The following is a 16,738-nucleotide window of genomic DNA, read 5'->3' on the forward strand; positions in this document are numbered from 1 at the left end:
TAGTGCAGTGCATCACCTGTCTATGCAATTTAGATATCACAGAAAACAAAACTAAAATCATTGGGTATTTTTGGGCAAGGAAACAAGAGGTTCAATATTGATATCTGTTGGTCAAGTCATAACAAAACATCAAAATACTGGTATCTATTAGTCAAGTCATAAGAAGGCTAAAGCCTCAAGTCATAAGAAGGCTAAAGCCCAATCAAGGACTTCTCACTTTGAATCTTTTAGTAGTAATAAAATGATTGAGGTAATTATAATTTTAGTCTATGAAACATTGATTAGACATAATGAAATTGAGAAGGGATCTCAAAGTTTTAGAGGATTCAAGGCCTGGCTTTCTAGAGCCAGTTATGGAAAGTAATTAACAAAATCCATGCTGCAAATGTAGCTGTGTTGCTTCCAAAAACATAGCAGCCGGCAGGCTCAACAATTAAGACCTCCCAACCAGAGTTAAAAAATGAAAATAAACAAAAGTGTCAATTGATTAAACTTTAAGCTAAATCAACTTGGTTGGTGACCATATTCTTTGGGAAACACTTCATTGCTAAGCATCAACCAGGTAATGTTTCAGTTAAGAAAAAACAAAAGTACAAAATCCTTTCTATAAATATCACTATAACATTTTCTTACAAATATATTATGAATCAAAATTCACTGTAATTATTGATAACATCTTTATTATTATAAACCTAAAAAAATGAAATAAACCAACATATACAGTAATTCTATTAAGCTAAACTAGAAAAATTAACTTATTTTTTCCTTTTAAATCTCATTATTTATATTTTTTAATAAAAATTATAATCTAAAATTTAAATTTCAAATTTATTAAATATCAATCCTCAAAAATAATTCTATAAATCATTGAAATATGCTTCGAGTTCATTATTTATATTAATTGATGGAACTTAAAGCTTAATTAATATTTTTCTCCACTTTTGGGCCAAACTTGCATCGTAAACAGTAGTTATTAATTATTAAGCCTCCATTTATCCCGTTTCTGTTTGAACTCACCGTCTTTAGTCTTAACCAAAGTCAATTTCTCCTTGTAGAAAGACTTACCTTTCTTACTTTGAACCCGTCAACCAAGTAATTTAAACCGTTGATCTTTCTGATTTTGGCTTCTATCCTCCTCCCATTTTGTTTTTTTTTTTTCTTGTCTTGCTTTTCGTGATCTCTTCGCTTAGCTCATATCCTAACTTTGATCTCCATTTTCATTGGGTTTGCGGTTTCTTTTAAACCGCTAAAACCTTTGATTCCAGTTGCGGCAAGGGGAGAGCTCAGTGTTAAAAAATTGTTCTTTGAGGTTTTTGGCACTTAACCTTTTACTTATTCAGCGTCTTCGGAAATGGGTTGCTGTTACTTTTTGCTGTTTGATTGTGCATGAATTTGAATTTTTTTTTTTTTTTCTTGATGCTTCTTTGAAGAGAGCAACTTTGTTTGTTCCATGGCTAATAACAGGAATTCCCGTTTGAAAGATGCAGCTTTTAAACGTTTCTTGTGTGTAGTTTTAGTTACTATGTTAGGGGTTTCACTTTTGATAGTGTCTCTTAGGACCAATACAACACCAGCTTCAAATGGATTGGATGAAGATTTAAGTGAACCTATCGATATTCAGAGCTTTAGTGAAAAACTCAACCTTCCTAAACAGAATGAATTTTCAATTCGATTGGAAAAACAAAACCGGTTGCCCCCTAGGAATATAGATCTGTATCCCAAGTTAGCTAAAGATCATATAACTATTGTTTTATACGTGCATAATCGACCTCAATATCTTCAAGTAGTTGTTAAGAGCTTGTCCAAGGTTGTGGGGATAAGTGAAACTTTATTGATAGTTAGCCATGATGGATACTTTGAAGAAATGAATAACATTGTGGAAGGGATCAAATTTTGCCAAGTTAAACAGATATTTGCTCCTTATTCGCCCCATGTGTTTACTAACAGTTTTCCTGGTGTGTCACCGAATGATTGTAAGGAAAAGGATGATAGATGGAAAAAACCTTGTATTGGGAATCCTGATCAGTATGGAAACCATCGGTCTCCAAAGATAGTTTCTTTGAAGCATCATTGGTGGTGGATGATGAACACTGTGTGGGATGGATTGCAGGAGACCAGAGGGCATGATGGACATATTCTTTTCATAGAAGAGGATCACTTCATTTATCCCAATGCATATCGCAACTTACAGCTTCTTGTATCACTGAAGCCTAACAAATGCCCAGATTGCTATGCTGCAAATCTTGCACCTTGTGATGTGAATTCAAGAGGAGAAGGATGGGATAGTTTGATTGCAGAGAGAATGGGAAATGTGGGTTATGCCTTCAATCGGACTGTTTGGAGAAAAATTCATAGGAAGGCTAAAGAGTTTTGCTTCTTTGACGATTACAACTGGGATATAACAATGTGGGCAACTGTCTATCCTTCATTTGGCAGTCCAGTGTACACATTGCGAGGTCCAAGGACTAGTGCAGTTCACTTTGGGAAGTGTGGTTTGCATCAGGGTCAAGGGCAGAGTAATGCTTGCATTGATAATGGATTAGTGAACCTTCAAGTAGATGACATTGATAAGGTTGCTAATATCAGATCAGAATGGGATGTGCATGTGTATCACAATCAACCAGGGTATAAAGCTGGTTTTAAGGGTTGGGGTGGCTGGGGGGATGACAGAGATCGTCTACTGTGCTTGAATTTTGCTCAAATGTACCATTCATGTAGCACTTCTTCAGCTGTGATGAATTGAGACTTCAGCATCTCAGTTTTCTCACTGTTGTAACTGGTGAGATCTTGATTATTTTTCTTCAATAGTTTTTACAAATATATATGTATTAGAAGTTGTTATAATTTTGTAACATTGAGAAATAATCTTATTCTTACACCATATTTTGCTGCAAAGAAACCAGATCTTGTTTTCTTTGCAAAATTGAAGCAATTTGATCCTCCTAGAGGTCATAACTACTTACTTGGGAGCAATGTTTACAGTAGTGGATTCCTCTTGAGCCAGATTGCTCTGTAAGTTGGTTGATAGGCAAAATTTTCTATACGATATTAGAAATAAACACCAACATCTATGTTATTTTTTAATACCTTTGTCGGGATGAGCGTGCATGTCATCTACCTTCATGCATGCACAAAGAAAAAAATGCCTTGTTTACGTTTTCCCATAGAGTTGAAAATTGTTGCATTGCCTATGATTTAAACCAATGTGTTTGCTTGATTATTGGCCAGTACATTAACTTGTCCTACCTACACATGTTTAGAGACCTATATAACTCAAATTCCTCATAAAACATAATTGAAATTAACATATACTTTCACTAACAGATGATCTTTTGGTCAATGAAGTAGTCATCTAAGATTGTAGATTCTTACACTATTTAGTTAGTTGTCGTGTGCTTATTCTATGTTCACAAAACAATATGGCACCATGTTGATGATTGACAGGATATATGAATTCCATGTAGATATAATATAGATTGATAAGATAAGTGGAATAGAATGGCTTATGACTCAATTGTAAGAGGTTTTCTAAAACTATACAGCTTTTTTCAACCTCAAATTGCTAGATGATGTTGAGGATTGCCTCTGTTTTGGTGTTCGAGCAGATTTATTGGGTGTGTCATGAACTTATTCGGAATCTTTTAACATTTGAGATAGGCCATTCAACTTTTTTGAGTGGATGACAAAGATATGAATGGTTTAGAATGGAGAATGAAATTTCACTTGCTATAGACTATTTAAATAGGAATTGGAATGATTGGAGACCGACAATGTTGTAATTGGTGGGAGGATTGTAGAAAACATAGTACAATCATGTTGATTTCATTCCTTCATGGTCCAACATTATGAGGAACTGGTAAGATAGATGGTGTAAATCGAACTTGCAGCTTACTAAGAGAAGTAGGTTTACAGAATACATTAAGTTCTAGAATAATTTCATTCTATATCTAAAAATCAATAGAAATTAGTGTGGTACATTGTTAATTGCAATTCTTGTGTCAAGCTTAGTTTTACAGCAAATTTGTAGTGAAACAAAAATTTTGCAAGGAAAAATGTGGCTGTTTGCATGGAAGTTTCTGTAAAACTGGGGAACTGGAAGAGGTTTGAGTTTCTGAGGTTGGGTCAACAATGAAGACAAAAAGTTGTCGTTCATCATATCTACACCTTGTGTTTTCATTTTATACAAGGTATATATACTCCAATATGAACAATAAGGTGATCATATCCATCATGTCTCTGCATGCATGCATTCATGGCAGTGTGTTTCCTGGGGCATCAGCCTCTGCTTGTGGCAACCCATGTTTCCATTTCTTTTCTTGTCTCTTCTTTCTTCTGCTATCTGCGTAACTGATACCTTAAGAGGGTCAGCCTCCCCTGCTGAATTTACATATGGTAGTCCCTTTTCTCTGTTGTATTTAAATTTGCGGTCAATTGCAATAAGTTGCTCAAGTGAAAGCTCTTTGTTCCTACTTTTAGATGCCCTTCAATTTCGGTACCTGGAAATCAGTCTCTAAAAATTGTTTGTAGTGTCATTTTTGCCTGGAACTTGCAGAATATTTTTCAACTTGCAGTATAATTGAGTCAAATACTCGGGCGCAATAAGTTATTTTTGAACGTACTAACCTATTTCTAATTCTTTCTTTTGATCTTCTTTCCTTCAACCAGACAGTGAAACAAAGAAAATACTTTTAAAATTCCTTTCAGCCTCTTTTATTTGTCTCCCTTGCCATCCCTCTAACCAAAACCAATGGCCTTGGTCGTGGCCCCTGTTCCCTGTTCCCATGCAAGCATGCTATCTTGATTCTTTTTTGTTAACTGATATAAAATTTTATAATATTTTATATCCTTTGATGAAAAAAATCACGATTTATTCAAAATTAATTATTTTTAAAAATATATTGAATTGTTTTAACAATATGGCATCCAATAATTTGATTCAATAATAATACAAAATATATATGTTTTATAATCAATTTCAATTAAGTCCAATTAGGTTTCAAGTGGATCGATAATTAGGCTAGTCTAATAAGAGAATCATTAGTTCTATTTTTTGCATTATAAACTTTAATTCATGACATTAGTCATATTTTTTTTAATTGCATTTTGATGCATACGACAGTAATATTTCATTAATATTAATTAGAAGTGATACTCCCAATGAAACACTTTTATTAAATAATTTTTTTTTTGATAAATAAAAGTGAGTTAAAGTTAAATTTATTTTTATTTTTATTTTTATTTCGATACTCTATACTTGAAGATTATATTTTTCAGTATTTATTTATGTTGAGGTCTTTTTAGGGTTAATGGAAAAAGATTTAGAAGAGCTGCAAAGATGGTGATGATGATGAACTAGATCTATCAAGGACCAAAGAACAATAGTAGGTGTTGGAATTTAAATACACTCTGACACTCATATCAATTGTATGTTCTAACGTTCCGACATTCAAATTAATTGTATGCTTGAGAAGAAGAAAACGAGGGAACATGATGCAGACTGTTGTAAATGAGAATAATATGACCCAAGGGTTTTGAGCCTTTACTTTGGATCATGTGTGCTGGCTAATGTCTTCATCAACCAAGATTTGCTTTTGTCTAATTTGATATGGAGGTCAGGGTTAAAGTCTTGTTTTGTGTCTATTCCATAATTATTAATTTTGTTTTGATATCGAATATAATAGTTGATACACTTTATTTATATTAAAATGTGATACATTAAAAGATATTATTTATATGAAAATTTATGTCAAGTAATACATATTATTTTTATTAATTTTGATTGATTTCGATAAATATTGGTGATTTAATGTATTTCGATCGAAATATATTTTTAAAATTTTAAATTTATTTTTATTGTTTACTTATTTTTAACTTAATAAAAAAATTTAATCGATAAAATAACTCTTAAAAGTTAAATATTTTAATTAATTATTTATTTTTTATACTTTATTTTTTGAAATTAAAGTTCATAAATATCTCAATCTCTCTCAAGAATTAATTCTGATATTTTTATAAAGTTTAATAATCATGAAATCAAGATTAATTTTTTTATCATTTTGATTTTATCTTAATATATATATGAAAAATATTTATTTAAATATCATATGATCATATTAAATATTTAAAAATATTATAAAAAATTTATGATATTATTTTTATATTTTTAAATTATTTATTTAATTTTTGAAGATATTATATTAATTGACAAATTTATATATATTTATAATAAATCAAAAATTTCGAAATAACATAATAAAATCACTGATATTAATATAGATTAATATATATCATATTTTTTAAAAAAATTAAAATATTATTCCATACTATATTAATAATTTTGATCCATCCTTTCTGACACCAAAGTTAAGCCTTTTCCGTACAGAGGACACTCGTGTATTAAAGCCAGTTGGGTGCCACATGGGTTGAGCTTTGTTTTTAGTCCTAGCCTTTGGCGAACAATGAACATACTAATTGACCTCTTAACTTGAAAATTAGAGTAATTTACTTATTTTAAAATTTTCTTAACAAAAATTTTGAAAACTGTCACCTATTTTCTTGATATTAGTTTGGTAATTGCCTTTTCAAAGTTAGAAGGGATTTGGACTGATGTGAACTGGTGGAAAGAGACTAATTTATCTATAATTATTTAATTTAACTTAATTAATTAATTAATTAAAATTTAAAATTATATGATATTTATTAAAATTAATATATAAATTTTATATTTTTTAATATAATTAAATATTATAATATTATAATAAAAAAATTATAAGTGATATGCATGGAAAGGACTCACCAATCACCACTCTCACCTCTGGGGGACGGCAGGAATGTAAAACAAAGACACGTGTCAAAATTACGTGTCCGTTTGCTTTGCCTCCCGTAACTACCAGGCACATGATGGTATTAAGTTGTGAGATGTGAATTGCGATGCTGACACATCAATCTTCCCACGCGCACTATCAGATTAACCCCTTTTAATTTTCATTTATTTATTACCTTATTTCGAGGGAATGGCCTTCAAATCACTTGCCACTTGTCACTTATCTTTTTATTCGGTAGCATTTTATCCGTAATTTTTTTTATTAAAATTTGACGATTTCAAATCATATAATAAAAAATCGTACAAAAATTTAATAATAAATTCATATAAAATTTTAAAAAAATTAATACAATTAAATATTATAATTAAGTCAAATATAAGAATTAAAGATGATATGGTCGTTCAATCTCTAGTCACCTGAATGATCAAATTACAAAATCGATTTGAAAATTTAAAATTAAAAATGAGATATTTTAATTTTTAAATTTGAATATTTTAAAATTTAAAAAAGATTAATAAATTTTTACATTTCACATTGCCCCATCAAAAATAGTGACCAGTGATAATTGAATTTTTTTTTAATTTTTAAATTTTACTCTTAAAACAATTAATTTAAGATCCAACAATTCATTTAATCATTCTTTTTTTTCTTTTTTTGTAAAGATTTTGGCCTCCAATTATACCATTAACACCATTAATGTGCAATTGAATGTAAGAACTCTCTTGAATTTCATCATTGTGATGAAATCTAAATAAGGTATAAACTACTTCAAAGAAGCAAAAATCCTTTCAAGGTATGTTGACGTAGTCCTTCACTAGAAAATATTCTGCGTGTTGCTGTGGATATTATTTTTCTATTTTGCTTCATAATTTTATATTATGATTAATATGAGATCCATTAAGACAACAAATGGTCGAGGATTTGGTAAATTTTATGCAAGTTACCAACCCCACATCAAACTTCAAGAAACAACTATTATGTTTAAATTAAGACAACATGCATTTAAACATCTTGCTTCCCTCCCTTATTTTCTTCAACATCACTTATTTTCTTTTTCCCTCCCTTCCTTGTCTTCATGGTCCACATCTCTTGCTTCTCAACTCTCTTTATTTTCTTCCAAACCCCACTTCTCTCTACTCAACCACCTTTCCCTCACAATTATAGCTCAGATACGTCAAATCCGATTACAACTTGGTCGAATCTCTCTTTTGCCTCCCCTCCTTCCATCCCCATCTCTCATCTTTTAATTTTTTTTCTCATCTCTTCTTTCCTAATTACCCTATTTCCTTTCCCTTGTTGTTTTCCTTCTCCTGATGTTTTTACCTTTCTGGAATATTTTTCTTTCTTCAAATTAATATAATAATAAATAAATAAATAAATAATCTATACAACAACCAATGAAAAGATGACAAATAGCGTGAAATTGGATACTTATTAATTGTCCATTGAACACTATTAATTGAGAGGCTACTTTAAGCATATTCATTATAAATAAACCATCATGTATTCAATGCAATGCATTAAAGGGCTTTCTTAAAAAGCAAGAAATTCTTTCCAAATAAGTAAGCATCTTCATCTACAACCAATCATCCATCCCAAACAAAGCAAAACCCCTAAAAGAATGTAGGAATTACTTCTATAAACATAATTTGTCTTCTACCAATTTTTTTTTTTCAGATGCATTCGTCAATATAAAAAATATAGTTTTAAAATTATTTATAAAAAATTAAAATCAAACAAAACTTAAAAATACCTCTAATTGCATTATAAAAAGAATTAAACATTTTTTAAAAAGCCTCCTAAAAAACAATCAAGAAACGTATAAGCCAAAAATGTTTGACCATGAAAAATAAACGCGTTAGACACTTCAATTATTACCATCGCAAATAGAAAAAGATTCTTCATAATTTTTTCCTTTCTTTCCCTCTACAATACAAAGGTTACAAGCATGCAACAACCGACGAATAACCATGTAGCATTTGAAGGGTTATAAAAAGAATTAATTAATGGCTGAGGGGTTTAAATGAAATTTAAACTCAAAAGAATTAATCAATGGGGAATTCTATTTGCATTACTGTTTTTGCTTTGTATACCGTTATTCAAAAAATTTTTTAAGTGAAATTATTAAAATATTTTTCTCTTAAATTTTATAATTTTCAGAAATAGATTTTCAATAAATTATAACATTTCTTAAAAATATATTTTTCAGAAGCCATAACACTTATCAAAAATATATTTTTAAAAGTGTTAGAACTAAATTTTTTTGAAAATTTATCAACAAGTAAATTTTATTAAAATTATCTATAAATAAATGTAACAAAAAAAGTTATTATTAAAGAAAGAATAATATCTTATGAAAATCTAATTAAATTAAAAATTAATAAGAAATATAATTTTTTTATAAATTTAAAATTTATCATTTTTTAATAAATATTTTTTAGTGATTATTAAAACTTTATAATAGTTTTAATTAAACTAAACTCTTTGAGAAGTATCTCTATGTACTTATTACGATGGATTTATTCAATTAGCATATTAAATTTTGACAAAATTATATAATATTTATATGTATTATCTTACTATCTCTTTATTCATAGGCATGCAATACTGATTAAGAAAATTTTTAACTTTGAATTAATTCAATTTTTTTTTCAAAACATTTCCTATTGATTCTCAAATTCAAATGAGATCGAGGACATGATAATAATGATTTTTCTTATTTTTCCAACTCTTTGAAACGTCATAAAAAATTTTAGCAAGTATATAATCGTCATATTAAGAGACGTTATACACTTCTAAAATCAAAACAATAAAAGTAATATTTTTATTAATTTTAAAATTTATTATTATTATTTTTTAATTATAACTTTTTTATTACACTATTTTATAAATATTTTAAATAATATTTCTCTTTTTATAATTTTTTTATAAAATTTTACTCTTTAACTTTTAAAATTATATTTTCGAGATGTTTTATGATTTTTTAAAAATATATTTTCGATAAGTGTTATGATTTTTTGAAAATAAAATTTAAAAAATTTATGACTTTTTAAAAATAATAAATATCCAAATACTTACAAAATGTTTAACTAATTTTGGGTGCGTTTATAACTCCCGTTAATTAATTAACGGTGACTCTGTATCCCAAAGAAGAAAGAAAGACCGTTATCTTTACCTGTATTAATACTTAATTTTAATTTTGTATTTATTTTATATTTTGATTTTGATTTTGATTTTATTTTTAATTTTTAATTATTTATTTTATCTTACTGATTTTATTATTTATTTATTTTTTTGAGTAACTTATTATTTATTAAATATTTTTCCAAAAATTTATTTTTATTTATGGAAAACAAAAGTAATAAAAAAATTAAAATATCTTTTCAAATAAATTCATCTCATATATTTATCTTATCAAACTATTGAAGAATTACTTCCTAAATTAAGTTTCACCAAACTATTGAGAGATTTAATGAACTTTCTCAAAAAAATAAAATTTTTAGAAGTATTTTCAAATAAAATCTTACCAAACTGTTAGGAGATCTGCCTCAAAATAAATCTTACCAAACTATTAGAAGACTTTACTAATTTTTTTGAATAAAATAAATTAATAAATCTGACAACGAAGCCTTTTTAAAGCGGGACACTAGTCTCCATGAATATTCCTAAGTTGAGAGAATTATCTTAAATTACTACCAAATTATTAGAATAGTTTTAAGATTAATTCTCAATATTAAATATCTTAGTAAAGCGTAAACATTTTTAAGGCTCGCATAATTTGAAACCAAACTGATGTCATCTTTTGATGGACGTTGTGATGGTACTATAACCTTCATCACACGTAATTGTACTCTCGAACCTAAAATCTTGTTTCGTGGATCAGAATCTACTATTTAAAGATACCTAAGTCAATTTTGGTACTCCTCTTTAAATAGGTTAAATTCGATTAGGTGATCAATTACACCTAAATAAAAAGATTGGTGATGACTCTATTAAATCATGTCTAACGGTAAGTCTACGGATTTATACGTTATGATAGCAGTCTTAACACCTTTTTCCTTCGTTATTTTAAACTCTTTTTTTCTTTTGAAATCAACTAATGGTTAGTGTCATAACGGTTTTGAGACCATTAGACAAAAAGAATTTTAAAATAAAAAAAGGAAAAAAGTCACCACCAATCTTTTTTATGGTGTGATTGGTCACCTAAAAGTTTATCTTATAAATAAACTATAAAAATGAGTTTAAAGTTTATCAAAAGATAAATTTTGGTATATGAAAATAGATTTTGAGTTTGGGAGTCGGTTATACATAGAGAAGGATTAGCACTCCAATAATACCTATAAATTGATACCAATTAATCATGCATTATTTTTAGTGTTGGATGAAATTGTTTTGATTTAAAATTTAATACTAATTCCCTTCAAATTTTTATTTTTTTATTTTTGAAAAAAAGTAATTTTATTAAAGTTTTTTATTTAAGAATATCGAAGAAATCTCTAAGTTAAGGAATTCTCTTAAAATTCTTCAACATCTAGGCTGAACTTTAAAAATAACTCATTTGATTGATATTCACCATGACATTCCTCGAAAATGAAAATAACATTATTTAGAGAAAATAATTATTGATGGCTCTCCAATATCTAAACAGAGTACCAAGGATTATTTCTTTCAGAATATTATTTTTTTTCACGTTTTTAAATTAAACATATTTTTTATGTGATAATGTCAACAATAGTATTATTAGATAACAAACGATACTTAAAGGAATAAACATGTGAATCGAGTATAACCAATAATAAATATATGCATTAATAAATGTTATGTGCAATGAGGAAATGCAATTTTCAAATTTGGATTCTTAAATATAATAAGATCACATTGACTCCCCAACATCTAAGTAGAACTTATGTACGATTATTTATATTTAAGATTTCATTATATCATTATATTTTTTTATTTAAGTTTTAATCCCATTGTTAAGGCGAATTAAAAACTCACATGAAAAACTTAATAAAATAAAGTTTCTTAAATATCTTATTGTCTGAGCGATATTCAAGAATAAATTATTTCAAGTAAGATTTTCACACTTATCTTTGGGATTTTGGAATGGCCTTAGGTAAAGTTTAGGCCAAGGTTTTAAAGTTTAAATGATTTTTGGGTGATGATTCGAGGTTGCAAGTTAAATTTGGGGTTTAAGTTAAATTTAGGGTTTTGATGAATTTTGATTTAGGGTTTTAGCTTTGAGTTTAAGGTTTTAGAGTTTTGAATTTTAAGGTTTAAAGGTTTTATGGTTTGAGGTATTTAAGGTTTTGAATTTTAGGGTTTTGAGGATTTAGGATTTAGATGTTTAGGGTTTATAAATCTTAAGGTTTCAAGAATTTTAAGGATTTTAGGGTTTTGAAATTTAGAGTTTTAAGGGTTTAAATTTTAAGGGTTTTAGGGTTTCGATTTTAGGATTAAAAGGTTTAAGGTTTTAATTTTAGAGTTTAAAGAAAATACGAACATCTATAAAAATCTCCAACATTTAGCTAGATTTTTGAAGTAAATTCGGTTTTTATAATTTTTGAAAATTAATTAAAAAATTTTCATATATTTTCGTTTTATAAAAAGTTATTATTAATAATATTATTAATTTATTTATCATTTATTTATTATTATTTATTATTATTTATTATTATTTAATAATTCTTCAACATATAAGTGAAATTATATTTTTAAAGGACAATTTTTATTCCCTCAAGTATCTAGACAAGGAAAAATTTTTTATCACTTTATTCTTATTATAATTTTTTTTAGATTTTTTTAGCATTTTTTGGTTATTATTCTCTTTTATTTTTTTAATTTATTTTATTATTGTTTAAAAAAGAATAATAAAAATAAAAAATTTGAAATCATTTTTCATTCTTATTATTGTTATTATTATTTAGTTATTGTTCTTTTATCTATTATATATTATTTAATAAGGTTTGTTTTAAAATTTTTTACAAAATTATCAAAAACCTTAACTTTATTACTTATTATTTATTACTTTTTTTGTTTTATTTATTTAGTTTTTATTTTTGTTAATTATTATTATAAAATAACAAATATTTATTCTAAAAAAAATTAAAGGTTTTAAATATGCATAAATAACAAAAAAAACTAAAAATGATATAAATAATATATAATCAAAAAAATTAAAAAATTAAAAATTACTTAAACCGAATCGATTAACAGTATAGTCAACGTCAATTCAACTAGATCGATAAAAGAGAGATTCAGAGAGCAGTTCAGTTGAACCGGTTCAAGGCTGGCTGAAGGGATGGGTCGTCGGGTCAAATCACACGAATTTTGGGTCGGATCTGGATCCACACATGGATCCTTTTTACTTAAAACAACTTCGTTTTAGGCTTTATCTTTTTATATAAAATAAAAAAAATTATTTTATTTTCATCTTTTAGCCCAAAAAAAATTTCCTCTATTTTCCAAAAAATCAAAGCCGGCCAGACTCCAAGACTCCAATCATTGGGTCATTGTATTGGTTGCCGTTCATCATGCCATTGGTAACTCGAAAATGCCAAAGGTTTTTCAAAAGTTCTCTTCAATGCCCTTTTTCCAGATTCAGTCTTTTTTTTACCAAGAACAACCTTGATTGACGAATATCAGGGTTTAAAGTTTCATTTTTTCTCTTTTTTTATAAACTAAAACTAATGTTTTTTTTTTTTTTTTTGCTTTTTGGCAAAGGCTTTGGTTCTAATGGTTCTTCCTTACGGGGAGCACTGTGTTTGTAATTTTTTTATTTTTTTATATATATTTTTTGGGTTTGTTTTCTGGTGGTTTTTTTTTTTTTTTGCTTTTTAATGGGTGGGGTTTGATGGGGTTGATGGAACGGCTTAGCTAGGTGAAAGGTGGTATTGTGTGGGGCAAAGGTGTGGGGATGACTCGGGTGTTTGGTTGGTTATGTGAAGAGGGACTCGTAGGGTGCATGAAGGCTTGGGGTTTGAGCATGAAAAAGAGCTTAGGTGCCCGAAGGTTGGGACTTTGACGATTGGCACTAGTTTCTTCTACTAGGAGCTGGGTTGTTTTGATGTGGGAGTTTAGGTGTCAGTGTTTGGGTAGGCCAGAATCGGGTTGTGAGTGCACAGGGCTTAGGTAAAATGACTGTTGGGAGAGATTTGACATAAGGGAGGAAGCTTGGTCTCACACGGGCGAAGGCTTGGGCACTGGGTATGAAAGTGCAAAGTGTTAAAGTTTTGGTCTCTCACATTTGAAGGCCTGGACACTGGGCATGAATGTATAGGATACTAGGGGTGAAAGGGATCGATGTTTGAGGGTCCTTTGGCTCAAAGAAGAGTGTAGGATTTTTAGGAGCTTCAAAAGGTGAAGTAAGTGGTTTGATAGGGTATGGATCTTGGCAATATAAGGTGTGGGTGCCAATAGAGTGGGTTGGATAGTTAGGGTAGGCACAAGGTATAGGGCTTTAGGTATGGGTTTAATGGTGCCATGTACGGTACCACTATATATTTTTTAAAAAAATTTAATTATTAATTTTAATATTAATAAATAAATTTTGAAAATAATATTTCCTCTAATAGATCTGAATAAAATTTGATACTTACAATTAGTCACGTTTCTCATATTTAAGAAAAATTAAAACAAAATATTTAATAATATTACAAGTTACATAAAAATGAAATTATTTATATAAAAAATTAGAAAAACAAACAAAAGCAAAAAAAAATAAAAATCTAAAATCTAATTTTCTCTTTATTTTCTTTTTCCATTCCTTCCGCAGTTCATATCTCTTTGCTTATCAACTCTCTCTATTTTCTTTCAAACCCCACTTTTCTCTACTCAATCGCCTCTCCCTCACGATTATAGCTCAGATACGTCCCATCCGATTACAACTTGACCGAATCTCTCTTTTGCCTACCCTCCTCCCATCCTCATCTCTCATCTTTTAATTTTTTTTTTTTTCATTTGGACATTTACTCTCTTTCTCTACTAAAACCTATATATATAATTTTTTTACGTTTACGATAACCCCATTTCATCATTTCATTGGTTGTCTTTAGATTTTTTTTTTTTCTTTCACCTTCTCATCGCTTATTTCCTGATTACCCTATTTCCTTTCCCTTTTTCTTTTCTTTCTCCTAATGTTTTAACGTTTCTGGAATATTTTTCTTTCTTCAAATTAATATAATAATAAATAAATAATCTATACAACAGCCAATGCAAAGATAACAAATAGCGTGAAATTGAATACTTATTAATTGTCCATTGAACACTATTAATTGAGAGGCTACCTTAAATATATTAGTTATAAATAAGCCATCATCTATTCCACGTAATGCATTAAAGGACTTTCTTAAACAGCAAAAATTATTTCCAAATAAGTAAACATCTTCATCTACAAACAATCATCCATTCCAAACAAAGCAAAACCCCTAAATGAATGAAGGAATTACTTCTATAAACATAATTTGTCTTCTACCAATTTTTTTTTTCAGATGCATTCGTCAATATAAAAATATGCTTTTAAAATTATTTATAAAAAATTAAAATAAAACAAAAATACAACTAATTACATTATAAAAAAAATTAAACATTTTTGAAAAAGCCTCCTAAAAAACAATTAAGAAACGTTTAAGCCAAAGATGTTTGACCATTAAAAATAAACACGTTAGACACTTGAATTATTACCATCGCAAATACAAAAAGATTCTCCATAACTTACTCCTTTCTTTCCATCTACAATACAAAGGTTACAAGCATGCAACAACCGACGAATAATCATGCGGCATTTGAAGGGTTATAAAAAGAACTAATTAATGACAGAGGGATTTAAAAGAAATTTACACTCAAAAGAATTATTCAATGGGAAATTCTATTTGCACCACTGTTTTTCTTTATATATTTTTGGTTTTTTAAAATTTTTTGTAAGTAAAATTATTAAAATATCCTTCTTACAAATTTTATTATTTTTATAAATATATTTTTAATAAATTATAATACTTATCGAAAATATACTTTTGAAAAGTCATAACACTTATCAAAAATATATTTATCGAAGTGTTAGAATTCAAAATTTATGAAAATTATATAAAAAAGTAAATTTTATTAAAATTATTTATAAATAAGTGTAATGAAAAAAGTTATTATTAAAGAAAAAATAATATTTTATAAGAGTTTAATTAAATTAAAGATAAAATAATAAATATAATTTTTATAAATTTAAAAAATTTCACTTTTTAATAAATATTTTTTTATCAATTAATAAAATTTTATAATATTTTAATTAAACTAAACTCCTTGGAGAATTATCTCTATGTACTTATCACAATGAATTTTTTTAAATAGCATATTAAATTTTGATAAAATTATATAATATTAAATAATATTATTTTATTATCTCTTTATTCATAGGTATGTAATATTGGTTAAGAAAATCTTTAACCTTAAATTAATTCAATTTTTTCAAAATCTTTTCTATTAATTCTCAAATTCGTATTAGGTCGAAGATATAAAAATAATGATTTTTCTTATTTTTCTTACTATTTAAAACATCATAGAAAATTTTAGCAAATATATAATCATCATATTAAGGGACGTTTTGCATATCTAAAATCAAAATAATAAAAATAATAATTTTTTTAATTATAATTTTTTTATTACATTAATTTATAAATACTTTTAACAATAGTTTCCTTTTTATAATTTTTTATAAAATTTAGCTTTTTTATTTTTAAAAAAACTACTTTCTAGACGTTTTATAGTTTTCTTAAAAATATAATTTCGAAAAATATTATTTTTTAAAAAATAAATTTTTAAAAAGTTATAACTTCCTAAAAATGGTGAATGTCGAAAAGCCTATCTAAATAATTTCACTAAGCAAAAAAAAACAAAAAGGGTCCACTTATAACTCCCGTTAATTA

At 27.3% G+C, this 16,738-nt stretch overlaps 1 pseudogene across 1 annotated transcript; it reads left to right on the plus strand.

The window, feature by feature from the left end:
- The first annotated feature begins 1,315 nt into the window (after positions 1–1,315).
- On the plus strand, positions 1,316–5,599 carry LOC111305541 (alpha-1,6-mannosyl-glycoprotein 2-beta-N-acetylglucosaminyltransferase pseudogene; annotated as a pseudogene). The gene is made up of 2 exons (XR_016331449.1): positions 1,316–2,779; positions 5,302–5,599. The product of XR_016331449.1 is annotated as an alpha-1,6-mannosyl-glycoprotein 2-beta-N-acetylglucosaminyltransferase pseudogene (transcript).
- Positions 5,600–16,738: the final 11,139 nt, after the last annotated feature.

The sequence above is a fragment of the Durio zibethinus genome, chromosome 21, assembly GCF_047325235.1.
Source record: "Durio zibethinus cultivar Kanyao isolate XHJ-2024 chromosome 21, ASM4732523v1, whole genome shotgun sequence".
In the NCBI taxonomy this organism is placed as follows: Eukaryota; Viridiplantae; Streptophyta; class Magnoliopsida; order Malvales; family Malvaceae; genus Durio; species Durio zibethinus.